We start from the raw sequence: 15,280 nt of genomic DNA on the forward strand, positions 1-15,280 counted from the left end.
ATGTGCCAGGGAAATCATTAGCGGAGGCTGTGCGTGAGTACATTGTCCATTAAATAATGTCTGAACGGGGCTTGAGTCTTCATTCCAGAAGACGGTTGGGCCTTGACTTAAAGATCAGTACCTGCCCTCCCTACCCCATCCCTGTAAGATACAAGACACACTGGATAACCAGGCAGATAAAAAGGAGGACAGAACGCCTTTACTTGTTTTAACAGAAGAGATGCAGCTTCTGCACTTGAGAGTACAAGTTTTGTCACCCCTGTATGATAGCTCCTGCCAGAACTCCTCCTCCTACGGAGTAATTAATGGGATTCCTCCTTTGCATTTTTTGCATACAGAAGGATTAATATTGTTGTTTGTTTGTGCCTTCCAAAAATGGCTCAGGGTGCTTTACATCAATATATGATAAAAACTCATATTAGCTTTGTCTGGCCTTTATAGTTTTGGAGATATAAGTGCAAATTGGACTCCAGCATTCTGCCCAGTTCAGTAAAATGTCAGCCTGTTCTATCCATCAAATACTCCAGCCTGTGAATAGAAGTCACTGTTATGGCTGAGGTGTAAAGGAAGCAGTGATAGCATGCTTTCACCGCCCATCCCCGCCCCAGCTTTGCTTATAATTGAAAGAGACATTTCTGTACCCCCCTTATCAATTATAGGTTTTGATCTTAATTGGCCAGAATCTTAGATGGAGAGAAGTTATCCCGGCTTCAGAATATAGTATAGGAACTACACATCAAATTCAGACAGCGTAATAATATTTGATGCAGCATGATAATGTTTCCCTTTGATGGCTAGTCTCTTTCCCTTTGCCTGGAGGAAAGAATACCTTTTATTTCACCAGATAGTAAAGGAAATTAGAAGGGACTGGGAGAAGATCGAAGGTGAAAAGGTAAGAGGAGGGGAAAGTTCTGTTAAAAAGTCTTTGAGTCTTATTGTGATTTGGAGGATATCATGCCATTTTGTTTGCTTACAGATTGTTCATTCTTAGGGCTGCCATCTTTTATTTATGTTCTAAAAACCATAGGACCTAGAGAGGTAGGTAGGTAGGGGTGTGTGTGTGTGTGTGTGTGTGTGTGTGTGTGTGTGTGGTGTGTGTGTGTGTGAGAGAGAGAGAGAGGGAGAGAGGTGTGACAAGCGCCTTTCTTCCCAAGGCAAGAGTCTTTCAAGAACAAGGCATCTAGTCCCTTTCTTGAACATGTGCAGCATGTTTTTCCTTTGTGAAGGGAATACTTCCTGTACTGTGTTACCTGGAGATTGTCTGAATGTGCTTTAGAAAAGCATTCTCTGCACCTCACCTGGCTGTCAAGGATGGCAGTGGCTCTACAGATGCTGCATTGTTAAGATGTGGTTTGGCGTGAGATTGTAGGCAGTAACTTGACTGTGGGGAGAAAGTCGGACACTATTCACGACTGGCTGGCTTTTCTGCCCAGTAGGTGGGAACTCAAAATGAACCATCTGTAGTTTTGTGAAAAACATAATGCAAAGTAGGGCCAGCCAAAATAGTGCCAAATTATTGTGATCATTTTAAGGAAGGGATAGATATGATTGCTGTGTGTGTGTGTGTGTGTGTGTGTGCATTCACCTTTCATAACATGAATCCTTATACTACAAATGCAAGTTGCAACCAACCCCTTGTGATGATACTAAACAAGCATTTACTAAAAACACTTACACTAACAGTAGGAATAGCTGGTTGGACTGTTTTCTAGCTTTGACCCTACAATTCTTGCAACTGGCTGAGAGGATAAAATATTGGCTAGTTAGCGGGCTTATTTGCTTGCTATAAGCAAGCTTATAGTGTCTGAACCTTTTAAAATTAGTTTGCTATGTCAAAATGGCTAGTTTGTTTAGTGTGTTCTTGGGTGATATTTTTGTTTGGGGATCTTTACTTTTATGTTGTGAGTTGAACCTCATTAAAATGCTTTAAATTGATAAAAATAAGATTTGTGTTAAGAACTGAACTTAAACTGTAAAATTAAGCCTTGGTTCCAAGGCGTAAGTATTTTGGAAGTCCTGCTTCTTAATCTTTTGTGGGGGAAACTGAGTGTAGAATTTAGCAGTGATAAAAATACGCGATGGCCTATTTCTTCATTATTACTTCACATATTTCATTGCCTGATATTTATCTTTACAAGGGACGAGAAATCAAATGACTGCTTAATCTTTTTCGCAGCCCAGTTTTCAAACATTAACTTTTGCCAATATTCTGTAACATGATGTGCATTCAGAAATATACTGACATCCAAGAAAGTTTTCTTTCATACTAGGCCTCTCTAAATCCAATTATATAGTTTACTCAGAAGCATATCCCACTGAATTCGGTGGACCTGACTATTAGGTAAGTGTGCAACAGATTGCAGCCATAAAGACTATTCTCATGAGCAGCCTAATTCAGGCTAGGGCAGTCCAGTCTGTTCATGTGCAGAGCTGGGATCTGCGTGAATTCTGGCACTGCCAGCCTGCCTAACCCCACTTGGAAGCCCAGCCTTTAGCTGAGTTTAAGGGCACAAGGCACCCTTAAACCCAGCTCCAGGATCATGTGTGTGCTCGGGCTGCTTGCACCCAGAATGCTCATCTCACAGGGGGATCTCCCAATACACCATGCTCATCATGCGGAACATTGTGGGATATCTGGAGGCCAGGACACATAATTTCAGCCTCCAGAGATCTGTGCAGCCCAGATTTTCTGGGAGTGTGGTCCATGCTCCACCAACCTTAGCTTTATTGTCTGGGGGAAAGATAGGTGAAACCCTGCTCCCCTGTAGGTCGTGTGAATACCCTTACTATCTCTATCCTAACACACTGTGGGGAGTTAGGTGTCTTATACTCAAATCCTTTCTATACTTGTTTAGAAACAAGTTCCACTTCAATGAATTAAACCCCTTTGAAATCCCTGCCAAGTTGGTATATGTCAGACTGCAGTCTAACCGTGCACTCTTAAGCATCTTTGCCCATAATTTTACTGAGTTCAATGGACTCATGGCCTATTAGTTACAGCCTACATCTATCTTGTGCTATTTATGAGCAGTTCCTTCCAAGGCTTGAGTGTAAAAGCTAAGGAAAGGTGCTTAGGTTTTTTAGTACATAACTGTTAAGGGATCAGGTTTTGGAAGATAAACAAGGAGCTGCCTCAGCTTTGAACTACTACTTTCACATTATTGGAAGAGCAGATGTAGAGTTATATATAGGTGGAGCTGTACGGCACAGTTGTAGAGGCAACTTGCCACATCCTTCCCCAACCTGTTTTGCTGTGGTCTGAGAAGAAAGAAAAATAAAACAGATGAGACACCACCCTTTGCAGGTGATAAGACACCATGCTTTACTACTATTACAGTTTTTTGTGGTACTTGCTGTGGGAGTGGGGGTGGGCAGAAACCTGAGAAAAATGCTCATTTGGATAATAAAACAATTAGCACAATTGTGTTAAGATCTTTATCCTGCTTTTCTCTTCCACAAAGGGCCCATGTGGCTCTCAGTCTACACAAAAGAGTAACAAAAGAGAACTAAAACCATCACTTAAAGGAGAGCAGAGAACACCTGCTGTGGAACAGCAGCATCTTTAATTCCCACTGCAAGGAGGGAGCCAGTCTCACCTCATGTGGCAGTTTGCTCTGTATGATAGTGCCACCACAGAGAAGACCTCTTCACACATCTCCACCAGCTGAGCATCTGAAGGGAACGGAACATGCAAGAGGGCCTCCCAGGAAGATCTCAAGGGGCAAGTAGACATCTGGAGGAAGCATCTTCACTATCCCCAGACAGATTCAGAATATTCACAAAATGGAATTCCCAAATTTGGGACTTGATATTTCCTGATATTAAGTGGCAAATCTATTATCCGGGAAGAGGAAAGTATATATCTAAAGCTCCCTGCTTTACCACCACAAACCCAGGGACTTGCCTTGATTCAGGAGGAAACATGGCCTCCTCCTTGAATGAATCCTTTAGCTTACAAAAGGAGAGGGGATACTTGCAACCTTCTGTATAGCCCTTTTAAAGTAATGGATCAGTCCAGATTTGGAAAGGCAGGTTGGCCCTGCTCTTTGCTTACTCATGGCAGTGGCCTCAGTGACGTACAAGGATGGGTAAAAGGTGAAATACCTCACTCATGTTCTCACCATCAGGTTTTCATTCACAACTAAGGTTACTGCAGTAGGTGAAGCAAGGTTCTTCTTTTGATGAAGGGATGTGAGCTGAAGAAGCCTCTATGTCCCTCTGCCAAATCTGATGGGACTTTACCTACTCATAAATATTCACTATGTGAAACTGACACACCAAAATTATCTCCTGATGCAGTCATGGCAACATACAAAAGAGGAAAATGACTGGTGAATTTATGAAAGAACAATGGTGAATATTTTTCTTTGAATACTTCATAATTTCTGATTCTCTAGAGATCTACATTCTATTCTATTCAGTTATTTGGTAACCATTGATAATTTGCTGCTTAGATGTCTGATACAGATTTGCATCACTATGAGAATTCAAGGTTGTTCAAACTGAAGAACTGCCTGTTTTGGCAGCTTTCCCACTTCAGATCTTAACTTTCTTCATGTGTTCACAGAGCTGACTTCTGCATGCAAGTAGTCCAAGCCTTGACAAATTTCCTTTGGATCTAGGAGCCAGTGTAAATGTTGGAGTCAGGTTCATTTCCCAGACAAATGCCAGTTTGATAGGGTGAGGAATCAGTCAAGAGGCACCGCCACCATGCCCTGTTCATAGGTTTCATAGAGACATCTGAATATCTGCTCTCATGATCATGATGCAGAATTAGCAGGGCCTTTGGTCTGAATTCTGAATCATGATGCAGAATTAGCAGGGTCTTTGGTCTAATATGGTAGGGCTCTCCTTATTACTTTATTAATAGTGAGAAGAACCCAAATTACCAATGCATTACATTCTAGCAGCTAAACCAGTGTTCAGATTATAGGACAAAAGGTGGGGATGGCATTAAAGAAATCCACATGTCCCCTTCCTCCAACTTCAGCCAAATTTGCTTCCCCATAGCCTTTTAAGGCTAACCTGAGTGTTGAAAAATAGGGGTGTGTGCAGAATTTGTTTGTGTGATTAAGACTGGATTGTGGTCCACAAACCGGTTCGGTTGAACCAGTGAGCTGGCCCAGTCCATCTGACTGAACCAGTTTGTGTGCCTGTAAAGGGGAATCCATTGAGGATTCCCTTTTGTAATAAAAGGCAGTGGGCAGCGGCAAGACAGAGGTGCCTTTAAAAGTGAAAGAGAAGGTGCTTACTGGGAGGCCTGCACGGCGCTCTCCCCCCCACCTTTACCCAGCGGCAGCAGCACACACAATGGCCTCTGCAGGGGCCAGTGGGTTCCCAATTTGGCCTAGAACAGGATAGCATGATAACAGTGCTTGAAATTATGCACCTTCAACCAATAGATCAGGTGTTCCCAACCTTTAACAAGTGTACCCCTTCTGCTGCAAATCTTCAGCTTAGGTACCCTATAGGTAGCAATTAGGGATGTGCATGAAACAGATTTTGCGTTTATTTCAAGCTTGAAACAAAATGTAGATGGCTGAAATGTTGTTTCGACGGAACAAAACTCAGTGTTTCAGCCATTGGGAACAGTGGAAAAACTCGAAAAACCCCATTGTTCCCCATGGATAGCTGATACCAAAGTGGGTTATGGGATAGGGCATGATCAGTGCTACCTACCACCCAAGCCATGAAATAAATGGGCAAACAGGCAATCTTGAACAAAGTTTTAACCTTTTCCCCAAGCCCCCATAGGATCCTATGGGGGTTTGGGGAAAAGGCCTCTGCGCATGCTCCTGCCACTGAGACAGTGGGAGGAGTACTGTGCAGGCTGCCAGGAAGTACCTTCTCTTTCAGTTTTAAAGGCACCTCTCTCTCACCACTCCCCCACTGCCTTACCCTTGGAAGCAAAGGGAAAACCTCACTTTGCTAACTGGGCAAAGAGGCACCTTTTACCGTGGTGATTCTCTTTATTTAGCAGGGGGAGAGTAACTGGCCCTATCCACCCCCAGCACAGTACTTCCAGTGACTGTTGCTGGTGTGTGTCTTATGTTTCTTTTTAGAATGTGAGCCCTTTGAGGACAGGGAGCCATCTTATCTGTTATTTCTCTTTGTAAACCGCCCTGAGCCATTTTTGGAAGGGCGGTATAGAAATTGAATTATTATTATTATTATTATTATTATTATTATTATTATTACAGGCACTCAAACTTTCACCGGGGTCGGCCCACCCCGTGATCAAACTGGCCCACTTTGTTGCACGACACCCCTATTGAAAAACACAGCATAATTGCTACCATTTGCCTATGACAGAGATTTACTACAAGTGGGTTGCCAACCCTGTGGATATTGACCTAGAGTCTCTGGGAAAAATTAAAAGCAATCCTGAAGATGTTAATGGCTTGGTATTGTGGAAAATGGACCTGTTAGAACAGGTGTGTTTTCAAAAGTTATTAAAAAAACAATTTAAGTCCATAAACAATTCTTTATGGTAATTTTAATCTGTTTTATATGATTTTTAGGTTTTGGTCACTGTTTGGTTGGACTGTAAGCTGCCCAGAAATTTTATATAGGGTGGTATATAAATGTGACAAATAAACAAATGGAGGGAGGGATATTCAGGAATAACTTGTCAGAGTTATCAATCCTAGCCAGAGAAGTGGGGTGGGGAGAGACACAGATTAATTATGCAGCTCATTTTGTCCATCCTATTATCATCATCATCATCATCATCAAGCTGTCGAACAACCTTGGAGCCATCATTGCTGCCACCTCAGCTACTTGATCACAGCCCAGAAGAAGCCCACTTTGCCCTTTCACACACACACACGTTCTCTGCTGCTTTTCCAAAACTATTCAGTCTCTCAATACTCACTTTTCCAAACCTGTCTTCCCTTCCACCTTCATCAGAGACCACCAAGGCTCTTGCACGGCTGTTCCTTTCAGTGAGCAGGGTGGTGGAAGGGGTGGGGGAGAGAGTGGGTCATGATCGCCATCCTCCAAAGCTGGAGGAAGAGAGGGTTGAGTTGGCTCCTTCCTTCCCAGTGAGCTTTGGCCATGCCTGGGAACAAAGGAGGCCTGGCAGAACACCCCTTCAATATTATCGCTGGAGATACAGAATATTATCACCGAGATGCAGAGAAGCCCTGCCCAAAACATGTGAACCGTGGAGCCCCAAAGAACAAAATGCTTCTGGCTTTGCAAAGATATCTCCCTAACTGGCATTAGAGAGGCAGAGAGGGAGAGATCTTTGCAAAGCCTGAAGCATTTTGTTCTTTGAGCTTCCGCAAGTCATGTGTTGTGGACAGGGCTTCTCTGCACCTCAAAGCTGCAAGAGCAGCAAGCACCTCTCCTTTCCCTATGCTCCATCCTGCCACTGCAACCAGCCAGCTTCCCAGCTATTTCCTCCTTTCAGAAGAGACAATGAGGAAGCCTGCTGGTTGCAGCTGTGGTCAGTAGAGTGCATGGTGAAAGAAAAGGGAAAAGAGAGGAGCCAGGGGGCTCCCATGCTCCACTGCAAGGGTCTTATAGGTGCTCTCCTCTGCGGACTCTTGTTGCTAGTAAAGATCACTAAAATCTTTTGGATTTCAGCATCCCCCCAGCTCCCCGACTTCAGATGGCTCAGTCTCTAGGTGCCAGCATTGAAAATCTAGTTGCAACTTGGCAACCAATCGTCTAGGCCTGAAATAGTCACCTTCTCCCTAATGATTTTTTCAGATAACCAATTTTTTCAACACATGCAGAAGCTTCCATATAAATGTAATCACAACAAAATAAACACTCATTCAATTTTCACATGTGACTGTGTACATGTTTTGTGCATTTCCCTTGTGGGAAAAACATGGTGGTGAAGTGGCCTTGCAACTGGTTACATAAGAACAACCCTGCTGGATCACGCACAACGCCTATCTAGTCCAGCATCCTGTTTCCCACAGTGGCCCACCAGATGCCACTGGGAAGCCCACAGGCAAGAGGTATATGCATGCCCTCGCTCCTACTGTTGGTCCCCTGCGACTGGTATTCAGAGCCATCTGGCCTCTGAGGCTGGAGCTGGTCTATAGCCATCAGACTAGCAGCCATTGATAGACCTGTTCTCCATTAATTTGTCTAAGCTAAGGTTTATTTTATTTTATTTATTACATTTTATATCCCGCTTTTCCTCCAAGGAGCCCAGAGCGGTGTACTACATACTTAGATTTCTCCTCACAACAACCCTGTGAAGTAAGTTGGGCTGAGAGAGAAGTGACTGGCCCAGTATCACCCAGCAAGTCTCATGGCTGAATGGAGATTTGAACTCGGGTCTCCCCGGTCCTAGTCCAGCACTCTAACCACTACACCATGCTGGCGCCATGCTGGTTGATATCTTCACCCATGTATGCATACTATCCCTGAATCAAATTGCAACAAGGGTGGAGTTGTTCCTCGTCATTTTCTTCTCCTTGTAATTTACGAAAACCTGAACAACTTCCATGTTGTACAACTCTGTACAAAGAGTCGTACAACTCTTGTACAGATCTATGGTATGGGAGCATTTGCAAGACCAGGTACAGTACCAGTTGGTCAGTCTCAAAGAGAACATCATAGTGCTGGGAAAAGTATAGAAAAGGGCAACCAAAGTGATCAGGGAGTTGGGGCACCTTCTTTTATGAGGAAATACAGACAACTAAGGAGGGGAACCTGATAGTTTATAGCATTACACATGGCATGGAGAAAGGGAAGTGTTTGGGGTTTTTTTTGTCTCCCATAATACTAGAACTGAGTGACCTGCAATAGATTCAAGAGTGACCTGCAATAGATTCAAGAGTGACCAAAGAAACAATTTCTTCACACAACACCTATATTATTTATGGAAGTCACTGCCACAAAATGCAGAGATGGTCACTGGCTTGGATGTCTTTAGAAGGAATTAGACAAATTCATGGAGGAAGGATCTATGAATGGCTATCAGTCATGGTGGCCATATGGATATGCAGCATGCCACTGAATATCAGTGTCTAGGGACCAAGAGCAATATCAAAGGAGGGCTGATGCCGCCTTCATGCTCTGGTTATGGGCTTCTTGGAAGCAGTTGGTTGGGTGCTGTGGGAAACAAGATGCTGGACTAGAAGGCCCTTTGATCTGATCCAGCAGTTCTCTTCTAATGTTCATACTTAACATAAGAAAGGGCCCCTAGACACCAGATACTAATATACATACTGAGCAGAATCCCTCAATAGATGGGGTGCAGTACCAGCTCTGACCTACTTAAAGGCCTGTCCATGCTGCTAGCAAGTACGGAGAGTCTCCGTGGCTAAGAATTATGACAGTGCAGTAAAGCTGATTCCCAATGGGAAAATCAGCACGGCAGAGCCACGGAGCCTCTTTGCACTTGCTAGTAGCAAGGATGGGATTTTGAGTAGGACAGAGCTAGTGTGCATGACATCACATAAGAACAGCCCTGCTAGATAAGGCCTATCTAGTCCAGCATCCTGTTTCACACAGTGGCCCACCAGATGCATCTGGGAAGCTCATAGGCAATAGCTGAGGGCATGCCCTCCTGTTGTTGCTCCCCTGCAACTGGTATTAGAGGCATCTTGCTTTTGAGGCTGGAGGTGGCTATAAGACTAGTAGCCATTGATAGACTTATCTTCCATGAATTTCTCTAAACCAGTGGTTCTCAACGTGTGGGTCCCCAGATGTTGCTGAACTACAATTCCCAGCATCCTTAACCAAAGGCCAATGGGGCTAGGGATGCTGGGAGTTGTAGTTCAGCAACATCTGGGGACCCACACGTTGAGAACCACTGCTCTAAACCCTTCTTAAAGCCATCCATGCTGCTAGCTGTCACCACTTGTGGCAGAGAATTCCATAGGCTAATTGTGTGTTGTGAGAAAAAGTACTTCCTTTAGTTGGTCCTAAATTTCTTGGCAATCATCCAATTTCATAGGATGACCCCTGGATCTAGTGTTATGCAAGAGGAAGAAAAAATTTTCTCTCTCCACACCATGCACAATTTTGTAGACCTCTATCATGTCTCCCCTCAGTCTTTTGTCTAAACTAAAAAGTGCCAGATGATGTAGCCTTACCATGTAAGGAAGGTGCTCTAGACCCTTGATCATCTTGGTTACCTTTTCTGCACCTTCTCCAGGTCTATAATGTCCTTTTTGAGGTATGGTGACCAGAACTGTATACAGTACTCCAAATATGGTCACACCATAGGTCTTTATAAGGGTACTAGTGTTTTTTAGCCCGTTACAATAATGGGCGCTAGCGTTCCCCCCCCCCCACCTCCCGTTCCCTCCGTCTCTGGACAGCGCCAGAGTTCTGCCTGGGAGTTCCTGTGGCCGCCCACCCACCCGCCCAGCTGCCCGAGTCCTCCTCAACCCCGGCCCGTGTCAGTCGGGCGATCAAAGACCATATTCTGAGAAGGAGAGAGGAGCTCGCAAACAGAGCTCCTCTCTCTGCAAAGCCTCTGCCCGAACTGGCGCTTTGGGCGCAAAGGACGCCTGTTGCGTCCTTTGCGTCCATAGCGGCAGTTCGGGCAGAGGCTTTGCACAGAGAGGAGCTCTGTTTGCGAGCTCCTCTCTCCTTCTCAGAATATGGTCTTTGATCGCCCAACTGACGCGGGCCTAACAGGGTGAGGAGGACTCGGGCAGCTGGGCAGGCGGCGGCGGCGGCAACTGTTTGGGCCGATTTGGCCCTTAATCATGGGGGGGGGTGAGGAGGACTCGGGCAGCTGGGAGGGCGGGCGGGCGGCGGCGGCGGCAATTGTTTGGGCCGATTTGGCCGACATGGCCGCCCGTGTCTGGGCGGCCGTATCTTTCTTGGTGGTTCTGCGCATGCCCAGAACTGCCGAGAAAGACACGGGTGGCACGGGATCACACTTAAGGGTTTTATTATAGAGGATTATGATACAGGAGGACCTCAATATTCATGGGGCCTCCGTTCTGTGGTTGTATCACAGAAATGGAAACCGTGAATATAGAGGCTATGGGGAATTGGAGGTTAGGTTCCTGGTCACCGGGAAAATTTGAAAAAAATCCAATTTTTGGCCAAATTTTGGGGGGGAATGCAGGGGGAAGCTCCTAACCATGTTTTCCTCCCCCCTTCCTCATTGCTTTGTGCCCCTGGAATGCCCAAATATCAGCTGAAAACAGCCGGGGGGATTTGTTTTAAACAAGCTATTTTGTGGCTCCAAGAAACAAAATGGCAGTGGGAAACGTTTCCGGCCACCTCCAACCTGCAGATATGTGAGGTCGGTGTATCCCGCCCCTCATGTATGCCAAGGTCGGTGTCTTTTACCCAACCATGGATACGTAAACCCACAGAAGAGGTTTCCTTATATTAGCAGTTTTATTCTCAACACCCTTCCTTATGATTCCAAGCATGGAATTGGCCTTTTTCACAGCTGCCGCACATTGTGTCAACACTTCCAATGAGCTGACCACCACAACCCCAAGATATCTTTCCTGGTCAGACACCGACAGATCAGACATCTGCCATTTTGTTGCCCACTCCCCCAGTTTGGAGAGATCCCTTTGGAGCTTCTCACCATCTGTTTTAGATTTCTACCCTAAATAGTTTGGCCACCTTGCTACTTACCCCAACGTCTAGTTAATTTATGAATAAATTAAAAACCACAGTTCCCAGTACAGATCCCTGGGGGACCCCACTTCTTATGTCCATTTATTCCTACCCTGTTTCCTGTCCTTCAATGAGTTACTAATCCAAACATGAATCTGTTCCTTTATCTTAACCTGCCCCCACCCCCTTCGGGGTGCTGCTGCACAAAATCTAAGTCAGTTTTTGCAGCCCCAAGTCAGGTCAGCAGCACGTGGGCACCAGATCAAGGGCAAACTATAAAGGAAGCAGAGGGATTGGGCAAAGGGCTGATTTTTGGTGAATATTTGAAGTTTTAGTGTCTTTGTGGCAGATTTGGGGCATAACATGGGACATGGGGCAGAAGAATGGGGTGGGGTGGTAGTGCCTAATGGGTGGAGTTTACCATCCCAATTGCAGAGGGATTGGGCAAAGGGCTGATTTTTGGTGAATTGTTGAAGTTTTTGGGTCTTCAAGGTTTTTCCTCATAAGGTGTAATGGAGGTTTCAGCAGCCACATAACTGCACTTGGGAGGTGATGGGGTGGCCCAGAGAGAGTGGTGGTGTAGAGCACATATGGTGCCAACCACCCCCATGGGTTGCTAACCCATGGCGTACAGGGTTCTGTTGTTTCTGAGGTGTTCTGAGTGTGGATTCTATGATAGCAAATGAGATTTTCAATGGGACACCAAAGAATCCACTCTAATTTGCTATCATAGAATCTACACTCAGAACACCTCAGAAACAACAGAACCCTGTACCCCATGGGTTAGAAACCCATGGGCGTGGTTGGCACCCTATGTGCATTACACCACCACTCGCACTGGGCCACCCCAGCACCCCCCAAGTGCACTTATGGGGCTGCTGAAAGCTCCATTATACCTTATGAGGAAAAACCTTAAAGATGCGTAAACTTCAACAATTCACCAAAAATCAGCCCTCTGCCCAAATCCTTTGAAAAAATTCAGGTAGCTTCCTTGCCCCTACCTTGCACTACCACCAACCCCACACTGCTCTAGGCCACCCCTTTCCCCCTGACGTGAAGCGATACACCCTCCATTATACCTAGTGGGGGGAAACCTTAAAGACGCGTAAACTTCAACAATTCACCAAAAATCAGCCCTTTGCCCAATCCCTCTGCAATTTCGGTGGTAGCTTCCACCCATTAGACACTACCACACCACCCCACTCTTTTGGCCCCAGGACCCGTTTTTTAAAATCCGAATCGATTTAGATTTGTATTAATTCGGATCCGAATCGAATCGGGGGTGATTTGGAAGGGCCAGATTCGGATCCAAAATGAATCGGGGGTGTTTCGATTCGGATCCGAATCGAAACACCGAAAATCCGAATTGCACACCCCTAGCTCTAATCTCAGCAGCTCTAATCTCAGCAGGAAATGCATTCCACAGCCCTGGGGCAACTACAGAGAAGGCTCGCCTTTGAGTTGCCACCAGACAAGCTGGTGGCACCCTCAGACGAACCTCCTCTGATGGTCTTAATAGGCAGCAGGGGTCATAATGAAGAAGGCTTTCTCTTAAATATCTTGGGCCAAAGCTTTTAAGGGCTTTATAGGCAATAATCAGCACTTCATATTTTGCCCAAGAACCTATTGGCAGTCATAAGAACAGCCCAGCTGGATCGGGCCCAAGGCCCATCTAGTCCAGCATCCTGTTTCACACACTGGCCCACCAGATGCTGCTGGAAGCCCACAGGCAGGAGTTGAGGGCATGCCTTCTCTCCTGCTGTTACTCCCCTGCAACTGGTACTCAGAGGCAGCCTGCCTTTGAGGCTGGAGGTGGCCTCAAAGTTTCATGTAGATGTTAAAAAGCATTGGAGACAAAATGGAGCCCTGAGGAACACCATATAAAAGCTCTCGCTTTGTAGAAAAACAGTCTCCAAGCAACACTCTCTGAAATCTGCCCAAGAGGTATGAGTGGAACCACTGCAAAGCAATGCCTCCCCTTCCCAACCCCTTCAGGCATTCCAGAAGGATACCATGGTCAATGATATCAAAAGCCACCGAGAGACGCAAAAGGATCAAAAGAGTTACACTCCCTCTGTCAATTGTCTGTTAACGAATTCCACTACACTAGTTTAAAGGGCAAATGTAGATTAAAAATGTAATGGGGGGAGGGGTGTTAAATGGTACAAAAGAGTACACAGAGAGATTTCCTGGATCTAAAGCACAGATCCTATGGTTTCACTAACAACGTTCCAGCATGATCTACAAAAGTTTTCTAAGTAAATTCCTCCCTCATTCCCCTTTTCTTCATTGCACAAGTCCTGAACGGACATGGAAGCAATGAAGCACTTGTGAAATATCCCCTTCTAAAAGCATCCTGCTTCATTAGCTAATGGATGAGCGACATTCCCAGGAGACAGTCCTCACTTTACAAACGTCAGCACTCAGGCCTACAGCCTTGGGATGATCCCTGGAGATCTGAGGCAGATGTCAAGATAGTAACCACTGAGAGACTGTGCTATGAGTTAACAACATTAAGCAGGGGCGTAGCAAGGTTGGAGTGGGCCCAGAGACAAGATTTTAAAATGGCCCCTCCCCACTGAAGCTCAGCTCATGAAGTAAAGAAATCTTTAATGAGGCTGAATAGTGGTAACAAATGGTTTTGTAAATTGTGGACGATGCAAGTCATTTCATGGTACTAGAGAAAGACATGCTGTTCTGGTAGCTCCAGGTCTTAACACTCACATCAATTTCGGAGGATGGATACAACTGAAGGAAGCCCGGGCGGGAGTGCAACTGGGGTGGGGGGGTTGGTCATGTGACGCCTCTGGGTCCCCCCCTCCAAGGCAGTGGGCAGCCCTCTCCCCTTGCCCTATTATAGTTACGCCCCTGATGTTAAGGCATTAACTCCTCCCTGACCTAGCCAGCTGCCCTTTCTAAAATAATTGTATATGGATCGACAAAAAGCCTTTGCAGATAATGAATCTGTGAAGGAGCTGGGCTGTGACCTTTTCCTAGAAAGGACTGAGCTGTAGAGCTCAAAGTAGTCATATAAAGGTCTGACATAGTCTCTTGCCACTGGAGTGGATCAAACATGCTCCAGTGGCAAGTGGACACAAATCCACTTGAACACAAATCCAGCTTAATGCCACTTCCCATGCTGCTTGCTGCATGTGTCTAAACCCCACCCGCATTGTTCTGCAGCAGCATGGGCAGGGTTTAGACACACACAGCAGTGTGGGGCAGTACTGAACTGCCCACGTTAGGTTACACTGAAGGTGAGTAATCAATAAGATCAATATGTCCAACAGATGTCTCAGAACCTGACTCTTGGATACTGTATGCTAGGGTCCAACCTAGAGCTGTAGCTGGGATTAGCTCAGTTTAGTCAGAAGGGTTTTTCTGGGTTCCACTGTTGGGGGCCAAGGAACAAATACAGTTTCAGTGCTCCCATCTTGTCAGAAGATCATTTGAGGTCCGAGAGACTCTGTAACTTTTCCACTATTTCTGTAAACAGTTGAAACTTCCCCCCTCATAATGGATTTGGTGAACTCATTTTGCTTCTGCAGAATTGTCCTTAGAGAGCCCCGGCAGGGTGCAGGGTATGGGGCAAATCAGCCAGTGCAGGACCCTTTCCAGTTAATTTTCATGGGGGTTAAAAGAGCGAGGCCTGGAGCAGTCACCCTGCTTGCCCTGCCCTAAGGACAGCCCTTCCTGCCATTCTTTAAGTCACAGCAAA

General features: G+C 45.6%; 1 protein-coding gene across 2 annotated transcripts in view; it reads right to left on the reverse strand.

Moving 5' to 3' along the window:
* Nucleotides 1-15,280, reverse strand: part of LOC128341535 (urotensin-2 receptor-like) — a 34,173-nt gene that overhangs the window by 7,016 nt on the left and 11,877 nt on the right. The gene's annotated exons all lie outside the window — the stretch shown is intronic.

This window comes from Hemicordylus capensis, chromosome 2 (assembly GCF_027244095.1).
Source record: "Hemicordylus capensis ecotype Gifberg chromosome 2, rHemCap1.1.pri, whole genome shotgun sequence".
Lineage (NCBI taxonomy): Eukaryota > Metazoa > Chordata > Lepidosauria > Squamata > Cordylidae > Hemicordylus > Hemicordylus capensis.